The sequence below is a fragment of the Salvia miltiorrhiza genome, chromosome 3 (assembly GCF_028751815.1).
Source record: "Salvia miltiorrhiza cultivar Shanhuang (shh) chromosome 3, IMPLAD_Smil_shh, whole genome shotgun sequence".
In the NCBI taxonomy this organism is placed as follows: Eukaryota; Viridiplantae; Streptophyta; class Magnoliopsida; order Lamiales; family Lamiaceae; genus Salvia; species Salvia miltiorrhiza.
Window position 1 is genome coordinate 17,245,394 of NC_080389.1, and position 23,171 is coordinate 17,268,564.

Sequence of the window (23,171 nt, forward strand, 5' to 3'; positions counted from 1 at the left end):
CCCGAAAACCAGGGGCTTTTTAGCCCCGGGCACGATCAGCCCAGCGGGTTGATTGGGCGGGCTTTTTAGGCCCGGGTTTTTTTGGGCTTACATTTTGTACAGCCCAGCCCAGCCCTAAACACAGGCGGGTCGGGCCGGCCCGTCGGACCGGACCCATTTTGCCAGCTCTAATTTAAACTAACAATGGAAGGATCTAGAGTACAACTTAAAAGAGAATTCAAGACTGCAAAGACAGATTAATGAGGGTTGGGAAAAACTAAGAGACTAGACAAAGAAACAGCTGCATTAATTAAAAGTTGCTGGTTCAAAAAAGCAACTTTAATCTCAACACTCCCTCTTAAAGCGATTTTTTGAACGTCAGTTTGAGTTTAGCTCTCAACTTCTCGAACGACCCTTTCAAAAGTGATTTTGATATGATCCTTGCCAATCAATCAATCGAACATGCAAGCGGAAGACTTGATAACGAACGATAGATGAATGGAATCCCAAAACCTTTGTATCTAACCCACGAAATTATATAGGCGAATGAATTCCCTATATCCCAACGTGATGTTGACGCAGCAACTCGGGGATGATGAATGACACCCGACGAGGGTTGGTTGACTCGCCGTTACGCTGATAGATGAATTCGACTTGGAATTTCAAGAAGAATTCGAAAACTCTCAAGTGAGAATAAAACTCACAGTTTTTGATAAAATTGGTGAGGAGCAATATGTGCAGAATAGGGAGAGAGTACAAATCAGAGGAATCATTTTCGCCAGAGGAGCCGTATGGGTCAGAAGAATCATTCTTACCAGAGGGATTTCATCCATCAGAGGAATGGCTCTTGCCAGAGGAATCGCGTTCTTCAGAGAAGTCACCCTCACCAGGGGAACCACCTTCGTCAGAGGAGTCATCCGCGCCAAAGAAGACGCTTTTGCCAGAGGAGACGCCTTTGCCAGAGACGACGTGTTTGCCAGAAGAGTCATCTCCACCAGAGATTACATCGACAGAGAAGACGCTTTTGCCAGAGGAGACATTTTTTACCAGAGGAGTTGTTAAATGCGCGGGAAGGTCTCCCGCGTATTATCGAAATTACCAGCGTACCCTTCCACCACGCAAGACGCATGCACCGAAGATGTTTTTACTATTTTACCCCTCCGCTTGTAAATCTATAAATAGGGCCCGAGCTCGTGTATTATGACTTACGCTCTCTCATATTTTCGAATACAATAGTTGTTTTCTTTCTCGTGCAAGGTTTCCGATCAGCTACTTTTACTCTTTCCAGCCTTCTCGACTAGGTACTATGGGATCGTCAGATGCTCACCGCAACCTGGAGAAAGAGTTCGACTCCGCTGCTCTCACCACTGAGGTGCCTGCCTCCTTGTTCACTGGCCTACAAGGCAATGCTGCCTTCGCTGCACCACCAGGGTTTCAGGCTATCTCCGCCACTCCGTTGACAGGGCTGAATGCAAGTCTCCAGAGATCTGCTCTGGTAACTCCGGGATCTGATATGCCAAGCTTAACTCCCGCGCCTGGAGCGGGACAGCTTACGTTTGGGTCAATGGAACAGATGATGGCGTTGCTCCACTATTCTGCTGTGCGTCAGGCACTAGGAACTTCCATGCTGTCCACTGTTCCCACTGTAGCTCCACTGGGGGGAGCGGCTACTCTGTAGGGTACTGAGGCCCCACCTCCCGCTGCCCAGGAGGTAAACACTTTGGCAATCAACAAACAGGTGGTGATGCCCTTGGAGGTGCAAGGGGATCCCGTTGACAGGGAAGTGGAAAGAAGACCAGAGGGGAGCCGTGTCAGGCTCAATAGCGTTGTTAGAAAGGAGAGGGTTGACGAGTCTGATAGTCAATCCGTCTCTCTTGTGTTCGAAGAAGAGAGACCAAAGGAGAAGGCACGGTTGAAAAACCAAGTATCCCAGCTGAAACATCAACTCCAGGATCTGGAGGAATCTCTGAGGGAGAAATCCCGGAGAGACGACAGAGGTCAGAGATCAGAGAGGTCGAACAGAGGGGAGCGTTCGTACAGGGTAGAGAAGTCCCACCGTCAAGAGAAATCCCGATATACGGAAAGATCAGAGGAGAGGGAGCCAGAGTATTCCTCTGGCAGACATGAATATAGAACTCACAAGCGCCACGCTCATGACACACCCAGGGACAGAAGGGAGCAGGGGAGGCAAAAGGGGGACAAGAGGGCTAGGATTTCACGATATCATCCCATCAACAACCGTAGTCCTTTCTCTGATGATATTCTGGCAGATACCCTACCCAGAAGCTACAAGCCCATCTCGTTAGATTACGATGGCACTACCGATCCGGAGGTACATCTCAATCGGTTCGAGGGATTGGTCACGTTGCACATGTATACTGAGGGCATTAAGTGCCGGATCTTCTCCACTACTCTTACCGGACCGGCTCAGTTATGGTTTGGGACGCTGCCCCCAAATTCCATTCATTCTTTCGACGAATTACAGACTCGGTTTCTGCGTCAGTTCGCGAGTTCGCGGAGGGTAGGGAAGTCAGCCCTTTCGTTGATGGATATTAAGCAGGAGCAGGGAGAAACACTACGGGAGTACACAGCAAGGTTTAACCTTGCCGCTCTGGAGGTGCCAGAGGCAGAATCGCAAATTAAAAACTGCGCCTATGTCAGAGGACTCAGGCCGGGGATCTTTTTTGACGAATTACAAATTCGACCAGCAAGGGATTTTGATGACATCATGGCAAGGTTGCCAGGTTATCTACAGTTGGAGGACGCCAAAATGGCAAGGAAGGTGGAAAATGAAAAACATATGGTCAAGAAAGCCGAGGAAGCACCGGAACGACAGAGACACCAAGATAGGGCCCCGTTCCGAGGGTTGCCTCCGAGGATACTACCACCCCAGGGTGGAATGCCGCCCCAACAACAGCGCACTGTGAATGAGGTGACGCGGTTCACCGAGTACACGCCCCTGAATAAACCACAGGACGAAATCTTTCACTTGATAAAGGATCAGCCGTTCTTTCGGGCACCAGGAACCTACCGGACTGGGCCACCACAGGAGGGGCCTAATAATAAGTTGTGTGAGTATCACAATTCTTTCGGGCATTACACAAAATACTGTGGGCATCTTAAGCACCAACTGGAGCTGCTGGTGCGTCAGGGATACCTCGACCAGTTCATTGACAGAGGAAATGAGGGTCAGAGACGGAATGATCAGAGGGATCAAAGAGATCAGAGGGATCAGCGAGATCAGAGGGATCAAAGGAATAACCGTGATCACCGACAAGAGCAGGGAAACAACAGGGATCGCAGAGCGGATGATAACCGCGATAATCGCAGAGAGGGGGCAGACAGGCAAGCGCCTCTCCCTCCCCCGTATAGAAGGGAAGTTCACATGATTTGTGGAGAGAACGGGATGCCCACATCAAATAGGGCTAAAAAGCAAGTCGTCAGGGCAGTTAAAGCAGGGTATTATCCTAAAAGGGTCATGGAAGTCACCAGCGCGGCAGAGGAGCCGGCGATTACTTTTGGGACAGAGGATATACGCACACTAATGTACCCGCATGATGATGCGCTGGTCATAACGGCAGACATCGCCGGTTGCATTATCCACCGTATTTTTGTGGATTCGGGCAGTGCTGTAAACATCTTATATAAGGAATGTCTTCAAAATATGGGAATTGAAGCTCGTATCGAGCCAACAAATGCCCCTCTGTTCGGGTTCGGGGGAGAGATGGTCATGCCTTTGGGATATGTGGACTTGCCGCTAATTCTTGGCAATGCAGTCGCAGGCACCAAAACAAGGATGGTGCGGTTCTTAGTGGTGGATATGCCCAAACCTTCATACAATGTCATACTCGGCCGGCCTGCCTTGACGACGTTCAGGGCAGTTATTTCTTTGTTTCACCTGAAAATGAAATTTCCCATCGAGGGAGGGAGAGTGGGAGAAGTTTGTGGCGACCAAACGGTATCCAAAGCATGTCATGTACAAATGTTGGCACAGTCGGCAGGGCAGAAAAGGGAAAGATCGACAGAGGGGTCGGATAGTCGGAAGAAGGGAAAAATGGGTGAAGTGCATGCTCTGGCAGAGGAGCGCCAAGAGTTGGCAGACCTATTAAAAGACAGAGATAGTACAGGCAAAACCGCGTTGGTATCCACTAGTGATGTCTGCAACATGATAGAATTATTTCCAGGGAAATAGGGTTTCCAGACCAAGATTGGGTCGGCCATGAGTGATCAGGTCAGAGACGAGCTCATTGGTTGTCTTCGGCGAAATGCGGATGTGTTTGCTTTTAGCACCGCAGATTTAAAGGGAATTGATAGAGGGTTGGCGGAGCATTGCCTCAATGTGGACCCTAAGGTCAAGCCGGTGAAACAGCGGACAAGGAATTTCGGGGCTGAAAAGGATGCTGCCATCAGAGAGCAGGTCTATGAACTATTGAAAGCTGGACACATTGTGGAAGTGCAATATCCAGAGTGGATCTCAAACGCGGTGATGGTACCCAAGAAAACAAACACCTGGAGGATGTGTGTGGATTTCAGAGACTTAAACGCTGCTTGCCCGAAGGACCACTATCCTCTGCCGAGGATTGACCAATTGGTGGACTCTACTTCAGGGTGTGCTTTGTTATCTATGATGGATGCATACCAGGGATACCATCAGGTAAAAATGAACAGGGGAGACATCGCCAAAATGGCTTTCGCTGTTTGTTGTGGGGTATATGGCTGGAAGAGTATGCCGTTTGGTTTGAAGAATGCAGGAGCCACGTATCAGCGGATGATGGAGAAAATTTTCAAAGAACAGCTTGCTAAGAATATCTCAGTGTACGTGGATGATATGCTCGTACGGAGTAACAAGGCGGAGGACCATGTGTCTGATCTTGAAGAAATCTTCACAGTGGTCAGAGACCACCGACTCATGTTAAACCCAGCCAAGTGCACCTTTGGGGTCACAACAGGGAAATTTCTGGGATATAAAGTCACGCCTGCAGGGATTGAGGTTAATGCCGAAAAGGTCAAAGCAATTTTGGAAATGACACCGCCTAGAGGAATCAAGGAGGTGCAGACTCTGAACGGGCGTATCACTGCCCTAAGCAGGTTTATATCGAGATCGGCAGAACGGAGCATGCCGTTTTTCAAAGTGTTGAGGAAGGGAACCAAGTTTCTGTGGACAGAGGAATGCCGAGCGACATTTGAGGATCTTAAAGTATACCTAGCAAAACTACCGACTCTGACCAAACCAGTTCCGGGAGAAACGTTGTATTTATACATAGCTATGGGGGAGGAATCAATCAGCTCTGTGTTAATCAGGGAGGAGGGAAGTCATCAGAGACCCATTTATTTTGTCAGCAGAATTATTCAGGGCCCTGAGCTCAACTACACAGAGATCGAGAAGGCTGCTCTGGCGGTCATGATCACGGCAAGAAAGCTGAGGCCTTATTTCCTTTCACACAGAGTGGTGGTACGCACGTCTTTACCTTTTAAACAAGTTTTGGGGCGCCCGGATTTGTCGGGAAGAATGGTCAAATGGGCTGTGAAACTAGGGGAATATGATGTAGAGTACGAGCCGAGAACGGCAATCAAGGCGCAGGCATTGGCAGACTTCATACAAGAAACAACTCGTCGTCCCATACCAGAGTTCTGGGTGGCTTGTGTGGACGGATCAGTGACAAAAGAGGGGTGTGGAATCGGGGTATATATCACTTCGCTAGGATATGGAACATATCAGTTCGCTATTAAATTCACCTGCCGGTTATCTAACAATGAGGCAGAATATGAGGCAGTGGTCAGAGGGGCACATATCTTGTCAGAACTTAAGGCCGAGTGTGTCATCATCAGGACAGATTCTCAGCTGGTAGCTCAACAATTCTCGGGGGGTTATAATATCAAAGATCAGAGGATGAAAGCGTATCATACCAAAATCAGTGAGATGAAAGAAAAGTTCATGGAATTCAAGCTCGAGCAAATTTCTCGGGAGGAGAATACGAAGGCAGACCTACTGGCACGCATGGCTAGTGCGGTAGAACAAACTTGGAGTGATGAAATTATTCTACTCTGTGATACCAGAGAGATGGAGACTTCGCAGGTGTTCTCGGTAGAAATCAGGGATGATTGGCGGGCTCCGATCATACACTTTCTAAAGACAGGGGAACGACTAAGCAGAGAGTCCAACCAGAGGGCCCGCTATGAGAATTACTGCCTAATCAACGATCAACTCTTCAAAAGATCTTTTACTCAACCTCTGTTAAAATGCTTATCGCCAGATGAAGCTAACTTTGCTCTGAAAGAGATTCATGCAGGTTGCTGTGGTGGGCATACGGGATTTCGGGACCTTGTACGCAAGATCATTCGGGCAGGGTTCTATTGGCCTCATATCAACAAGGAAGCCAGGGAGTTCGTCCGCAAATGTGAAGCTTGCCAGAGGCATGCCGGCAGAATCAACATACCAGGGGAGCCCATGGGTGTAATGTACGCTGCTTGTCCGTTTGACAAATGGGGCATTGATATAGTTGGGAAGTTGCCTACAGCACCTGGCGGGAAATGCTTTCTCATTGTGGCAGTAGACTATTTTTCTAAATGGGTCGAAGCTGAGGCTGTGAGCAAGATTGATGAAGTTACTGTGGAACGCTTCATCTGGAGGAATATCTGTTGCAGATTCGGAGTGCCGCGAATCATAGTGTCTGATAATGGGACTCAATTTACAGGACAGAGGATCGCGGATTTCTGTGATCGAATGGATATTACACAGCGGTTTGTCTCAGTGGCTCATCCACAGGCAAATGGACAAGTGGAATTAGCTAACAGGACCATATGTGAAGGAATCAAAAAGAGGCTAACTCAGAGCAGAGGGAAGTGGGTAGAAGAGCTTGACACCGTTCTCTGGGCTCACCGAACTAGTCCAAAAACGGCGACAGGGGAGGCACCATTCACGCTGGTGTATGGATCCAATGCGGTGATACCAGTAGAGGCACGACTAGAATCATACCGGATTACCACGTATGACACTGAGCACAATGAGGAGCTCCGCCGAGCAGAGCTGGACTTGGTGGAAGCACAGAGGGAGGAAGCCCGTGTCAGAGCGGCCAAGTACAAAGGCATTATCAAAGCGGGATATGACAAGCGAGTCAGAGTGAGGAAATTGTCAAAGGGAGATTTGGTTCTCAAGCGAGCTGATGCGTTAAAGGCGGTGGGCAAGTTCGAGGCCAATTGGGAAGGGCCATATATCGTCACAGAGGTTTTGGGAGGCGGCGCGTACATATTGTCGGATTCAGACGGCAGAGCTCTCCCCAGACCATGGAATATAAACACGCTTAAAAAGTTCTATGTGTAACTGCCGCCTAGCAAGAATGATCATTTGTAGACCGGATACTCTTTTTCCCCACAGGGGTTTTAACGAGGTCCGGGGCCATAATATCAATAAAATAGATATGTGGTTCTAGGGAATTCCCTGGTGTCGTTTTATTTACTTTATTTATCGTTTTCTTACATTACAAATGCTACTTAACATGTTCATGCAGAGCATTGCACATGTCACCAGAGGGGGGAGTAGGGTGTATACCCGTAATCCTCAATTTACAAATTCAAAATACAAACTGCTTCTTAGCAGGACAGGGGTGAAACAAATACAAAAATTGCTTCTTAGCAGGTCAGAGGGAAAACAAACATCAGAGATGAACACCTTTTCTTCCACAATCCAACACTCCGAGTCCTTCTTCGTCGCTGGGACACGCTCATCTCTGAGATCTACTTCAGCTCCACTCCGCGTCTACAGAATATCAAGCAAAACAACAAGTCAAAAACGCCAAAGAAGAAGGAATACAGAAAAGGAACAAACCAAGGACCAAATCCGGAGAACCAACATCCAGATCTGGGGAATCAACGCTCAGATCTGGAGGACCAACGTCTAGATCTGGGAAAACTGGTAATAACGCTCTCAAGCAAGGGAAGCCCGCTCATTACAACCACAAAGTTAGAGATCTGCACCAGAGGCACAGAGAAAAAGGGCGAAGCCTTCAGGGACGTGATTGTTCAGAGGGGAACTTCCCTTACCTGAGTGCCTTACAACCAAGCTAAGAACGGTCCAAGGGGGAAATTTTCTTCAGGAATCCTGGAGATAAAACCCTCAGGCGGGGGAGAGTCCTGTTTTTTCAGCCACCAACGGGAGCCGGTGTACTTTCTCAAAAGGACTGACTCCCCCGACTGAGGGCGTTACAACCAGGATAAGGGGGCAGCTGATGCCAAAGGAGCAGGAGATCTAGGGTTGGAAAAGAGAGCAGTTTGGGGCGGCGGAAAAGAAATGAGGAAATTATAACCTAGATCGCGAAAGGGGGAGGATATATATAGAGGCAGTATGGGGCTTACGAAATGGGCTAAGGGGTAATGGGCCCGCACGAACTTATGGGCCGGAAAAGGGAGTAAGAAATAATTGGGCCAACATGTTCATAACAGAGTATTGCACATGTTACCAGAGGGGGGAGTAGGGTGTATACCCGTAGGTCCTAATTTTTAAATTCAAAAATTGTTTCTCAGCAAGACTAGGGCAAACCAGAGGAATTAAGTTCCGACAGAGCAGAGAGATCACGCTTCACCAGAACAGAGGGTGTTCCTGACAATCGTAAGCCGCGAAAGTTGGTTGTGCCACCCGGGCCCTCCATGCTCCGCGCAGAGGTTCCTGACAATCGTAAGCCGCGAAAGTTGGTCGTGCCATCCGGGCCTTCCATGCTCCGCGCAGAGATAGCACTTAATCGTAAGCCGCGAAAGTTGGTTGCACCCCCCGGGTTTTCCATGCTCCGCGCAGAGGTTGCTTTAACCGTAAGTCACGTAAGCTGGTCGCACCCCCTGGGTTTTCCATGCTCCGTGCAGGGTGTTCCTGACAATCGTAAGCCGCGAAAGTTGGTTGTGCCATCCGGGCCCTCCATGCTCCGCGCAGAGGTTCCTGACAATCGTAAGCCGCGAAAGTTGGTTGTGCCACCCGGGCCCTCCATGCTCCGCGCAGAGATAACACTTAATCATAAGCCGCGAAAGTTGGTTGCACCCTCCGGGTTTTCCATGCTCCGCGCAGAGGTTGCGTTAACCGTAAGCCACGAAAGTTGGTCACACCCCCTGGGTTTTCCATGCTCCGTGCAGGGCGTTCCTGACAATCGTAAGCCGCGAAAGTTGGTTGCACCCTCTCTGGGTCTTCCATGCTCCGCGCAGAGTGTTCAAGTTTGGATGGGAAGCAGCTTCGAGAGGAAGCAGCTTGGATGGGAAGCAGCTTGGATGAGAAGCGCAAAATCACTGACAAAGAAATTAACCAAACCCTCGTAAGAGGAGGCGGTGAAATCCCTATCATAAAGGTCAACCAAATCCTCGTAAGAGGAGGCGGTGAAACCTCTACCAGAAGGGTCATCAAAATCCTCGCCAGAGGAGTCATCAAAATCCTCGCCAGAGGAGTCATCAGAATCCTCGCCAGAGGAGTCATCAGAATCCTCGACAGAGGAGTCATCGAAATCCTCGCCAGAGGAGTCATCAAAATCCTCGCCAGAGAAGTCCTCAGAATCTTTACTAGAGGGGTCAACAAAATCCTCGTCAGAGGAGTCCTTAAAATCCTCGCCAGAGGAGTCGTCAAAATCCCCGCCAGAGGAGCCATCAGAGGCGCGACAGAGAAGTCATCAGAATCCTCGCCAGAGGAATCATCCAAACCCTCGCCAGAAGAGTCAACGGAATCCTCATAGCAGAAATTAAAGCAACTCCAAGGGAGGGGATCAGAGAAGCATCAACAACAATCATAACAAGTCAACTCAAATCAACAGGGGAAAGACGGAAATATAAACCCCACCTCAACAAGCAGCGAAAACAACACAAATAACAGAGATAAAAGAAGCAAGGATGGGAAAGAAATTTCATTAAAGCATGCCCAAGAAGCAAAGATGTACATCAAAAACCGGCGGTAAGTGTTCAGTTGGTACAAATTAAAGAGTTACAAAATTTTCTTTTGATAAAGTCAGGAGAGAAAGGGGGAACATCAAGAGGGAGGAACAGAAGCAGCTTGAGCAACAGCAGAGGAGACAGGAGCAGAGGCAGATGAAACTGGGGGAGGAACACCACTGGCAGAAGCATGGCCAGAAACGGCTTTCTCTGTGAACACGGGCAACATGCCTGCTTCCTTCACTGGGGGAAGACGAGTCCCCAAATCCAACAGCTTCACAGCCTCCTGCACATATAGGTTCTCATCTCGATACAGCTCAAACAGCTGGTCCACCGCGGCAGAGGAGGAGGCAGAGTCAGAGAAAGCTGAGGGTGCCAAGTCAGAAGGCAGGGGAGGCTCCATGCTGAATTGAGAAAATGTCCGGGTGCTCTTGCCAGTAGGATCCCGCAGCCGGTTCACAAAGCGTACTAGGGAAGCAGAGAAAGCAGGCATGTACATGGGCGCGGAGGGCAATGAGTCAGATCCAATCCCAAAAGTAAAATAGGGAATGGCCTTCTCCAGCACTGGGTACCACCATTCCGGTTTCCTCGGAGAATTCGCAGGGATCCCCATCAATGCATTTATCTCATCATCCTTGAGGTTATCCATCAAGGCTCGGAAATTCAAGGAAGCAAGTTGCTCCGGGGTAGCTTTCGCCATCTCCAAGGTTTTTGAGGCCGTATGTTCTATCACGTAAGCAAAGAGGGGCCCAAAATCCTCCAGGTATTCGGGAGTCTTTTTGAAAGCCCCCAGAGTGCCTTCCAGCATTAACCCTAGGAAGTGTTGACCTTGCGGAGACAGGAAATACTCCAGGCGCTGATCTCGTACCCCCAGGATATAAGCGCGATTCTGAGCTTCTGCAGATGTCTTTTTCCAGTCGCGCCTGGCTCCTTTGTAGGCCTGCTCATACTCCGCCTTGAACCTGGCAAGGCTCGCATGGCTTTCTTTAGTTGTTCTGGTCAATTCAGAAACCAGAGAGGACTTCTCTACTTCTGCTTGAGCTAGCCGGGCCTTCAAATCAGTAATCTCCGCTTCAGCTTTACTCAAGCGTTCCACCACCCCAGCGACAGCATCATCACGCTTGGCAACGTCCGCTTGTTCCTTCTCTCTCTCTTTCTCTGCCACCTCGTAGTCATTGATGCATTTAACAGCCCCCCACATCCCCGACTCCACCAGCAAGAAAATAAAATGGGTTCCAATAAAACAATAAAAGGTTAGTAATTTAAAATTTTTAACAAAGAGTATAAGATGCAGGATACCTGAAGAGCCAACCGGCAGAGCTGAGTAGCTAAAGCCGGTCGGGACAGCTTCTCCATTTTCTCTTGGTCCTTTGAGTGGACACGAGCTATCAAGGCATCAATCAATTCCTGCCCCGATAAACTCGAAATCGGCCCAGGAACAAGATCCTCTGGTTCATCAGCCGAGGGCACCACAGCTTTGCCCTTATCCTTTCCACCGGCTGAGGGGAGAACCTTAGAACCACCAGCTGACTTCTTAGCTGGCCCCTTGCCCTTGTCCCCAGCAGAGGGGAGAATCTTTACACCACCAGCAGACTTCCTTGCTGGCTCTGAAGATTTGCCGGCCTTTTTCAGGCCCTCCTGTTTCTCCTTCTCACCCACAGAGATTAGGGAGCCCCTCTTCCTTTTCTTCGAAAGCTCAGCAAGGGGGGCACCGGGAGCTGAATCGGGCGAAGGAACCTCATCAGTAATATCCACGATTTGGATATCTTCTTCACAGGTGCCAGCGGCATCACCAGCGCTGGAGCGTCTACCCCTATGAACAAGGGCTCCCGCATCAACTTCCTCCGCGTCAAATGGACGCGAGGCTTCCACATTCCCCTCTGGGATTTCAACTACAGGAGGAATAGGGGTCAGCTTGGCCCCAGTAGGCTGCTCCGAGGGATTTGTCCCGGAAGCAGAACCGCCTGTGCCATGTTCCCCGCTGCCAGCAAGAGAGGGAATGTCGGGCAAATTGTCCCCACACTTGTGCCTCCAAGACATATCTGCAAACCAAAATTTCACATCATTAAAATCAGGGTAACAAAAGCTAATATGTTTTTTAATGTATATTTTTTACCTATTGATTTCTCTGGGTACAGGGGAAATAGACCATTGTATGCCAGAGATGAATTATTCTCAGCAAGGTACCTACAGTCTAGGGGCTGGGCCTTGTTCATAGCGTTAAGGTGGGCTATAATACTCTGGTCACGGGTAGAAGGGACCTCGGGAGAGGCCGGTTTATAAGTAGTGCGAAGCTTATGCCATTCCAGCTCCAAAACGTGATAATCGCGCCAGGTGCCGAAAAGGGTGCGCACATAACAATAATGCTTCAGGAAGCCCTTATCGAAAGAATTCAAAGAGGAGAGAAAGGTAGTAGGATGTTTTGGATGAGCTGCAAAGCTATACAGGGAACTGCCCTGCATGCGAAGGGTCTGTGTCACAACCCAATTCTTGAAGGAATAAATATGATCGAGGTGTGAATAATTCATAGAAATAAACAAGGAACAACCTTGTTAAAACCGAAATAGGATTTGAAATTCGGGCTATGCCCCTTTGGATCACAAGTTTTGTTTCATGCTTCTGACAACCGACATTCATTAGCATAAATTTAGTAGTGAAGAGTCTAAGCTCGGTCATGTATATCATTTGAAATTTAACATGAAGATCTTAAGTTGTAAAAAAAAAAGACTGAAATGAGTAATTGCTACAGCGGAAGTCTAACATAGGAATTTAACTCTAGCCTCAGCTCCGTCCCGTCAGCACCGGCCAGCCAACCTGAAAACATTTGAAAGTATTTTTGGGCTAAGTACTAATGTACTTAGTGGGCATGCATTTTCTGAAACATTTCATATTTTAATAAAGACAGTTTATCCAATCATACTTGACATGACTTAGAAGGTTTTAAATTGAAAGAACTTCTAAGCATGTTAAATCATTTTTCATTTGTGCGCACATGTCACACTCCCTTTCTGTTACTCGCTGTGATCCCGGACCTTTTAGCCACCGACGGATCCATATCTCCCGCTTTACTTGATCTGAGGGCGTAACCCAGTCAAGTTCCCATTTGGGACCCAATGCTCCGGAACACATCCCGTCGAGCACCCTTATAACGCCTCATACATGATTAGTGCCCGAATGGAGATCAACCCACCGAGTCAGCTAATAGGTGTACACAATTCTCAAACAACGTGTTAGGTCATAAGAGAACCTCGATCGATTAACTTATGCGAGCCTTAAACAGAGCAGAGTGCACAAAATATTTTATTGGATAAACAGTTTTCATTACATTAAATAAACAATTTGCATTTCATTGAAACATTTAGAGCTTAATAACTCAATCATACTTTGTACATTTGGAAAGTAAGCCCACCTGGATAGGCAAAGCCTGAAGATCATACACATATAAACCTGTCTTGGAAAAGTAGCGCTAATCCTCCTGGTCATCACAAAGCCTACAAGAAATCTATTCTCAATAGGTCTCCTTGAATTCTAATCTTAAGTCATGGTGTAGTGCTTAATATTCTATGATTCACTTAGCCGGGTTTTCAAAATTTAATGAATAAATAATTAAAACATTTCTCTTGAGCTAATTAAGGACACCAACAATATCCTTACTCGATTTTCTTTCAGTGTTTTAGGGTTCTAGCATCCATAATTCGTTCCATTAAAGACAATCGAAAACCAACATAACCTCGTGACTAACCACATAATATCACGTAATCACGTAAACAATAAACAGAAAGAAATAAAATCCTCAAGTTTAGTATCATTAAAATCACAAGTTCATATGAACATAAAAGAAATCATGCACCATTTTTATAACATTCTATACATTTCATTTTTTTTTCATGTAAATAAATAAGAAATTCCATTATTCATTTATAAATAATAAAACATTTTAAAATCCATTGAGATGAAATAAAACATTTTAACCATTTAAAATCCATACTAAAAAAGCCTTGAAATATTATAAAAATGAGGGTTTAATCCCAAAATTTGTTTTCATTTTTAAAGTCCATCAATAAATTAAATAAAATAACGGACCTCATTTAAAATAAATAGTCCCAACCTTAAATATTAAAATTTAAATCAAGAGATTTAAATTCACTAAAATAATTTAGTGAAAATTCAAACACATAGGCAACACAATCACATAAGGCACATAAGAATCACAATCAAACATCATTAAAACATGCTCTGTTTTTACACTGGTTCAACTTTAAAATTTAATCTGTTCTGACTCTGACATCTCCTGGACTCGAGACTCATACCAAAAGAAAGAACTTCGAGTCTAGTTTCATATAAAAAAAAGTAGAGGCGAAAAATCCAAGTGGTTTGAGAGATATGACGTTTTTACCACGATCTACCATTTCTGGCAGTTTTGTGCAACCGAAGGTTACAATTTTTGAAAAAATAGTAAACGTTGTCAAACTGGGCTAAACTTTGTTGGATATCTATATAACACAATAAGGTTGATACCATAAAAAGTTGGAAAGCTAGATCACATAGGAAGCTACTGAAATGAATGAATCGTTCCCCTGTTCTCTGAAATTCTCGGTAATAATGTGCAGTTTAGGTTTTGCATTTTAAAGAAATATCAAACGAAATTGAAATAGCTTGAAATTTTACCAGGGTACTCAAGACTCATGTAGAAACTTGTTATAAAATTTTCAAAGCTATTAGACATCGACAAACCATCGATCACAGTAGGTCAGTAGTCCTACGAAATTCTCCAATTTGTATTTAAAACTTATATATCTTAATAATATCTCTAACTTGAATATAACATCTAATTCTCAACAACAACTCATCCCAAAACTCATTTCATCACTTCTAATCATCAATCTAAACCATCACTTAACATCATAGCATGCTCAAGAACTCATATACCCACTCAAATCTTCAAATCAACATCATATAACAAAATCACATATAGAAACACATATATATCATCTTCTTCCTCAAACTAACATTTTTCATTTTTCACTTCTCAACCTCAAGCTTCAATCTCATCCATCATTAATCATCTAGATCATCTCATAAACTCAAATCCATCATCATATAACTCAAGCCAAGTCAAGAAAATAAACAACAAAATTCGTAGGGTTTCAAGCTCCTAATTTTCGAAAGTTTCATAAAAATAAGTTGGGTGATTTCCTTGCTCAATCATGATCATATACTCACTCACATATCATTAATATGATCAAATAAATAATCTAAGATCACTTACTCAAGGATTTAAAAGGTGATCAAGACTTTGCTCCAACTTTGATCTTAGCTCTAGCTTCTTGAATTTGATGAGATATGATAGTATTTGATTGGATTGGATGGTGGATTATCTCATAGTAGTGTTTGATGAAGCTTCTCTAAGCTTTCTTCAATGGACATCAATGGAGGAAAAGAGAGTATAGAGAGAGATTGAGTGAGAGCCGAGAGTGAAGTGTGAGGAAGAAAATGAAGTGTGCTTTGTCTTGCTAAGTGTAATATTGATAAGTGTAATATGGAATGTAGTGGTGGGGAGGTAGGAGTAGTGGTGGGGGAAAAAGAGTGTAGTGGTGGAAGAGTAGGTGGAGAAATTAGGTGGAGAAATTAGGTGAATAAATAAAATATAATAAAATAAAGTCTTCCGGGTTGTATTATGAAAACTGTAATAATCGTTCAGGGTTTGCTTAAATAAAAGCTCGTGAAAATGCTTTGAATGCTAAATTAAATAAATATGCGACGCACATAAATTTAATAACTAAATTTATAAATGTTTTTTTTTAAAACACTTTTGTTGGAATTAAAATAAATTCATTTTCTTTATATCCGGCGTGAATCATCCTGACTTCTAAGTTCAAAATAATTCTAAATTTAGCTAAGAAATAACGGGGTGTTACATCCCTCCCTCCTTATAAAAATTTCGTCCTCGAAATTGCATACTTGGGAAATCTAGTTTGGAGTACTAGACATTCACTATCAGTGCACCTACATAGCTTGATGCTTATCACATTTTCTAATCGTGAGAATGCTACGTCTCATGTCTCGAGAACTGTTGACAAACAAACTCATTCTAATCATACTATGCTTATCGTGATCAAAGAAGATCTTATTGGGACAACTATATAGTACGAGTTTATACATTGGGATGACTAAATTGACAATCACCGAGATCATAGTCATGTGGGCTGGCCAGACCCAGCACAACGAATCACTCAGTCAAATGGGAGCTTCGCCCCCAATCATGTCAACTTCTTATCTCTTATAAGGCTCTAATTGAACTTCTAACTTAAGCACTTACTTCTAAGTACTTCAATCATAAATCATTGGTACCATATAAATCCATTCTATGTCGTTCTAGCGGTGCTATCACGACTAACATTCGTAAGGTATTATTATTTGGGTGGTTCTCAAACGGTTTGTAAAAGAACTCATCATTCTAATCATATAGGCAGTGAACCTAAAATGATAACGTAAAGCTTTCTCATCATTCATTCATACATACATACATACATATATTTGCTTTCTTTGAAATTTTGAGTCATATGGACATTAAATGTCCCTTTCATGAAAAACTTTGCTTATGCCGGAAAGATTCAAGGAATCTAACTCGACCATACATACATACATACATTGATTCGTTAAGGGCTCGGGTTGTCCCAAACACGAAATACATTCATTGAGTCGTTATGGGTTCGGGTAGTCCCAAACACGACAAAAAGCATTCACATAGCATCGTAAACATAAGGCGCACATTTTCTTGAAAACTTTCATAACATCTGAAATACATATATGTATATTTTTGAAACTATTATCGTACCTTGGTTGCGGCAGTGTGACGGTGAGCTGAGGGCTACTGACATTCTTAGAAGTCTAGAGATACTATTCTAGACTCGACATCAAAAACTTATGGTTATCAGAAACATGAAAGGAAACTCATGCTCTGATACCATTCTGTCACAACCCAATTCTTGAAGGAATAAATATGATCGAGGTGTGAATAATTCATAGAAATAAACAAGGAACAACCTTGTTAAAACCGAAATAGGATTTGAAATTCGGGCTATGCCCCTTTGGATCACAAGTTTTGTTTCATGCTTCTGACAACCGACATTCATTAGCATAAATTTAGTAGTGAAGAGTCTAAGCTCGGTCATGTATATCATTTGAAATTTAACATGAAGATCTTAAGTTGTAAAAAAAAAGACTGAAATGAGTAATTGCTACAGCGGAAGTCTAACATAGGAATTTAACTCTAGCCTCAGCTCCGTCCCGTCAGCACCGGCCAGCCAACCTGAAAACATTTGAAAGTATTTTTGGGCTAAGTACTAATGTACTTAGTGGGCATGCATTTTCTGAAACATTTCATATTTTAATAAAGACAGTTTATCCAATCATACTTGACATGACTTAGAAGGTTTTAAATTGAAAGAACTTCTAAGCATGTTAAATCATTTTTCATTTGTGCGCACATGTCACACTCCCTTTCTGTTACTCGCTGTGATCCCGGACCTTTTAGCCACCGACGGATCCATATCTCCCGCTTTACTTGATCTGAGGGCGTAACCCAGTCAAGTTCCCATTTGGGACCCAATGCTCCGGAACACATCCCGTCGAGCACCCTTATAACGCCTCATACATGATTAGTGCCCGAATGGAGATCAACCCACCGAGTCAGCTAATAGGTGTACACAATTCTCAAACAACGTGTTAGGTCATAAGAGAACCTCGATCGATTAACTTATGCGAGCCTTAAACAGAGCAGAGTGCACAAAATATTTTATTGGATAAACAGTTTTCATTACATTAAATAAACAATTTGCATTTCATTGAAACATTTAGAGCTTAATAACTCAATCATACTTTGTACATTTGGAAAGTAAGCCCACCTGGATAGGCAAAGCCTGAAGATCATACACATATAAACCTGTCTTGGAAAAGTAGCGCTAATCCTCCTGGTCATCACAAAGCCTACAAGAAATCTATTCTCAATAGGTCTCCTTGAATTCTAATCTTAAGTCATGGTGTAGTGCTTAATATTCTATGATTCACTTAGCCGGGTTTTCAAAATTTAATGAATAAATAATTAAAACATTTCTCTTGAGCTAATTAAGGACACCAACAATATCCTTACTCGATTTTCTTTCAGTGTTTTAGGGTTCTAGCATCCATAATTCGTTCCATTAAAGACAATCGAAAACCAACATAACCTCGTGACTAACCACATAATATCACGTAATCACGTAAACAATAAACAGAAAGAAATAAAATCCTCAAGTTTAGTATCATTAAAATCACAAGTTCATATGAACATAAAAGAAATCATGCACCATTTTTATAACATTCTATACATTTCATTTTTTTTTCATGTAAATAAATAAGAAATTCCATTATTCATTTATAAATAATAAAACATTTTAAAATCCATTGAGATGAAATAAAACATTTTAACCATTTAAAATCCATACTAAAAAAGCCTTGAAATATTATAAAAATGAGGGTTTAATCCCAAAATTTGTTTTCATTTTTAAAGTCCATCAATAAATTAAATAAAATAACGGACCTCATTTAAAATAAATAGTCCCAACCTTAAATATTAAAATTTAAATCAAGAGATTTAAATTCACTAAAATAATTTAGTGAAAATTCAAACACATAGGCAACACAATCACATAAGGCACATAAGAATCACAATCAAACATCATTAAAACATGCTCTGTTTTTACACTGGTTCAACTTTAAAATTTAATCTGTTCTGACTCTGACATCTCCTGGACTCGAGACTCATACCAAAAGAAAGAACTTCGAGTCTAGTTTCATATAAAAAAAAGTAGAGGCGAAAAATCCAAGTGGTTTGAGAGATATGACGTTTTTACCACGATCTACCATTTCTGGCAGTTTTGTGCAACCGAAGGTTACAATTTTTGAAAAAATAGTAAACGTTGTCAAACTGGGCTAAACTTTGTTGGATATCTATATAACACAATAAGGTTGATACCATAAAAAGTTGGAAAGCTAGATCACATAGGAAGCTACTGAAATGAATGAATCGTTCCCCTGTTCTCTGAAATTCTCGGTAATAATGTGCAGTTTAGGTTTTGCATTTTAAAGAAATATCAAACGAAATTGAAATAGCTTGAAATTTTACCAGGGTACTCAAGACTCATGTAGAAACTTGTTATAAAATTTTCAAAGCTATTAGACATCGACAAACCATCGATCACAGTAGGTCAGTAGTCCTACGAAATTCTCCAATTTGTATTTAAAACTTATATATCTTAATAATATCTCTAACTTGAATATAACATCTAATTCTCAACAACAACTCATCCCAAAACTCATTTCATCACTTCTAATCATCAATCTAAACCATCACTTAACATCATAGCATGCTCAAGAACTCATATACCCACTCAAATCTTCAAATCAACATCATATAACAAAATCACATATAGAAACACATATATATCATCTTCTTCCTCAAACTAACATTTTTCATTTTTCACTTCTCAACCTCAAGCTTCAATCTCATCCATCATTAATCATCTAGATCATCTCATAAACTCAAATCCATCATCATATAACTCAAGCCAAGTCAAGAAAATAAACAACAAAATTCGTAGGGTTTCAAGCTCCTAATTTTCGAAAGTTTCATAAAAATAAGTTGGGTGATTTCCTTGCTCAATCATGATCATATACTCACTCACATATCATTAATATGATCAAATAAATAATCTAAGATCACTTACTCAAGGATTTAAAAGGTGATCAAGACTTTGCTCCAACTTTGATCTTAGCTCTAGCTTCTTGAATTTGATGAGATATGATAGTATTTGATTGGATTGGATGGTGGATTATCTCATAGTAGTGTTTGATGAAGCTTCTCTAAGCTTTCTTCAATGGACATCAATGGAGGAAAAGAGAGTATAGAGAGAGATTGAGTGAGAGCCGAGAGTGAAGTGTGAGGAAGAAAATGAAGTGTGCTTTGTCTTGCTAAGTGTAATATTGATAAGTGTAATATGGAATGTAGTGGTGGGGAGGTAGGAGTAGTGGTGGGGGAAAAAGAGTGTAGTGGTGGAAGAGTAGGTGGAGAAATTAGGTGGAGAAATTAGGTGAATAAATAAAATATAATAAAATAAAGTCTTCCGGGTTGTATTATGAAAACTGTAATAATCGTTCAGGGTTTGCTTAAATAAAAGCTCGTGAAAATGCTTTGAATGCTAAATTAAATAAATATGCGACGCACATAAATTTAATAACTAAATTTATAAATGTTTTTTTTAAAACACTTTTGTTGGAATTAAAATAAATTCATTTTCTTTATATCCGGCGTGAATCATCCTGACTTCTAAGTTCAAAATAATTCTAAATTTAGCTAAGAAATAACGGGGTGTTACAGTCTGGGTCTGACAGAACAGTTTTGCGGTGTCCCCAACACCGTGAGCCCGGCACAAAACATGGAAGGCATATAGCCTTCGGATAGCAGAAGGGGCGACTTGGAAGAAAGGGATGTGAAAATAATTACAAACATCGACCAGCAAGGTAGGAGGAGGGAGCCTTAAACTAGCATCTATCTGGGCTTTCCAAACAACTATCACCTTGGGATGGCGAAGGCTTTCGGGAGGCGTTGAATCCTTAGAGAAGGCCTCGAACCTTAAACCTTCAGGACGCCTACATTTGCTTCTCAATTTTTCCACCTCCGCGACACTAAGACGGGATGGAGGAACACTTTTGGGGGGTTGGGGGGTCTTCTTTCCCTTTTTCTTAGGTGGAGGGGGAGGGGGCGCAGTTTGAGATTCGTCAGAAACAGAGGGGGAAGGAAGATTTTCGAGATCTTGCTGCGAGGGGGAGGAAGATGAAGGGTCTCGGGCAGAAGGCGAAGGCGAGCGAGAGGGTTGAGGGGTGGAGGTGCAGGCCATGATGGGAAATGCCAATCCTAGGGTTTCTAACACGCTCAATCAGAGCACCAACAGTTATACCACTACGCTACGATTAAACACAAAATTGCAGTGAAGAGGATGCGCGAGTTACCTAGGCCAGAGAAAGATGGACGGTAAAACCTGGAGCGGAAGGGTCGCGGGAGGATGCCGGAACAGTGAGGAAATCACCGGAAAATGCAGAAAAATCGTTCGGAAAGCTTGGAGAAGAAGAATAGTGAAAAGTGGGAGTTCGAATCGACTAAGTAAAATTGTACGCGGGTAACCACCAGCACGCGGGATGAACGGCACGTGGCATACGGAAAAAATCAACGGATGAGGATTTCTACGGAGAGGCGAAAAGACGCGAAGATTAAAAAGTGACCTCGGGGTACGGGGAAAATACTGTAGACTGGGCAGGCATTTAATGCGGATGACGTCATCCACGCGGACGAGTCCTCTGACTAGTTGTACCACTCCAAAGTGAACTAGCCAGACCAGGGGGTGGGAGTAACAAAAACGCCAGAGAACAATTCACAGGGCTTATCTTTATTTTCTCATAAAATCAAAATGCTTATGTCTTTATGATTTACAGGGGTCAAGGAAAACAACAAAGCGTTGATGCTAATAATACACCACTGGTTGAACACGAAGAATACTCGGTTCAACCAGACTAGAGGGGGGAGTGGTTGGTGAGGAGCAATATGTGCAGAATAGGGAGAGAGTACAAATCAGAGGAATCATTTTCGCCAGAGGAGCCGTATGGGTCAGAAGAATCATTCTTACCAGAGGGATTTCATCCATCAGAGGAATGGCTCTTGCTAGAGGAATCGCGTTCTTCAGAGAAGTCACCCTCACCAGGGGAACCACCTTCGTCAGAGGAGTCATCCGCGCCAGAGAAGACGCTTTTGCCAGAGGAGACGCCTTTGCCAGAGACGACGTGTTTGCCAGAAGAGTCATCTCCACCAGAGATTACATCGACAGAGAAGACGCTTTTGCCAGAGGAGACATTTTTTACCAGAGGAGTTGTTAAATGCGCGGGAAGGTCTCCCGCGTATTATCGAAATTACCAGCGTACCCTTCCACCACGCAAGACGCATGCACCGAAGATGTTTTTACTATTTTACCCCTCCGCTTGTAAATCTATAAATAGGGCCCGAGCTCGTGTATTATGACTTACGCTCTCTCATATTTTCGAATACAATAGTTGTTTTCTTTCTCGTGCAAGGTTTCCGATCAGCTACTTTTACTCTTTCCAGCCTTCTCGACTAGGTAGAATTTTATGTTTTCCCTTTATAGATTTAGGTGTTGGTTACGTTAAACACCAAAAATAATGTTCAATTTAGGCCACACCCTAAAAGCCCTATATATAGGCCAAAACTAAACCTAGTCTAATAAGGAAACAAATTAAATAAAACCCTAATCAGCCAAACAAGGCCCTTATTCCCTAATTTTTGAAAATAAGCCATAAGCTAAACTATTGGGCTCTAAAATAACAAAACTAAAAATAAAATAAATAAAATCTTCCAACTTCGGCCCAAATGTAAATAAATCAAAATCAAACATAAACATGGGCTATCCAACGCACCAACTCCACCATCTCCAAATAGCTTCTTCGCCAACTCTTGCTTTTTCAACAACGAACCTTGGGCTGCATCAGATTTCGTAAATATATCTGCAACATTATCGCTGCTCCTGACCTCAAGTGCAGATATTACGCCGTCAAGAACCTTTTTCACGTATGAAGTGATGCTCGAGCTCAATATGCTTTGTTCTTGCGTGACAAACGGGATTCGAAGCAAGCTTTATAGCACTCTGATTGTCTACATATAGGGCCGTGAGTTTAAAAATCTGAGTGTAAACATTACTAAAGAGTCTTTGCAACTAAACACATTCTTGAGCTGCTAGAGAAGATGCCTTATATTTAGCTTATGTAGTTGAGAGTAAAACTGAATCTTGATTCTTGTTGCACCATGTAGGACCACAAAAGAAAGCATAACCTGACCTTCGATAATCCAAATCTCCTCCGAAATCAGCTTCCGTATAACCAAATAATGACATATCTACACTTTTTTCATATAACAGCCCAAGATCGCGTTATTGTTAATATACTTCAAAATTCTCTTGGTTGTCTGAAGGTGTGGTTTCCTTGGTGATTGCATATACCTGCTCACAAGACCTACATCTAAAAATATATCCGGCCTCGTAATTGTTAAATAAATAAGACTTCCAACTAAAGCACGATATGGCCGAGGATCTTCTAAGAAGGAACCTTTGCCTTTTCTTAACTTTAGACTCGCATCAAGCGGAGTCGAACTTTTCTTGCTGCAATTTGAAAGAAATTTGCCAATTATCTTCTGT

The 23,171-nt window shown here is 43.1% G+C and overlaps 2 long non-coding RNA genes across 2 annotated transcripts; both read right to left on the minus strand.

Moving 5' to 3' along the window:
* Positions 1-12,403: 12,403 nt before the first annotated feature.
* Positions 12,404-15,382, minus strand: LOC131017916 (uncharacterized). Its single transcript, XR_009099924.1, has 3 exons — positions 15,146-15,382; positions 13,286-13,367; positions 12,404-12,690 (listed from the first exon to the last, which is right to left on the minus strand). It is a non-coding gene; the product is annotated as an uncharacterized LOC131017916 (long non-coding RNA).
* A 1,520-nt stretch (positions 15,383-16,902) lies between these two features.
* LOC131017915 (uncharacterized) lies at positions 16,903-19,880 on the minus strand. The gene is made up of 3 exons (XR_009099923.1): positions 19,644-19,880; positions 17,784-17,865; positions 16,903-17,188 (listed from the first exon to the last, which is right to left on the minus strand). It is a non-coding gene; the product is annotated as an uncharacterized LOC131017915 (long non-coding RNA).
* Between the last annotated feature and the right edge of the window lie 3,291 nt (positions 19,881-23,171).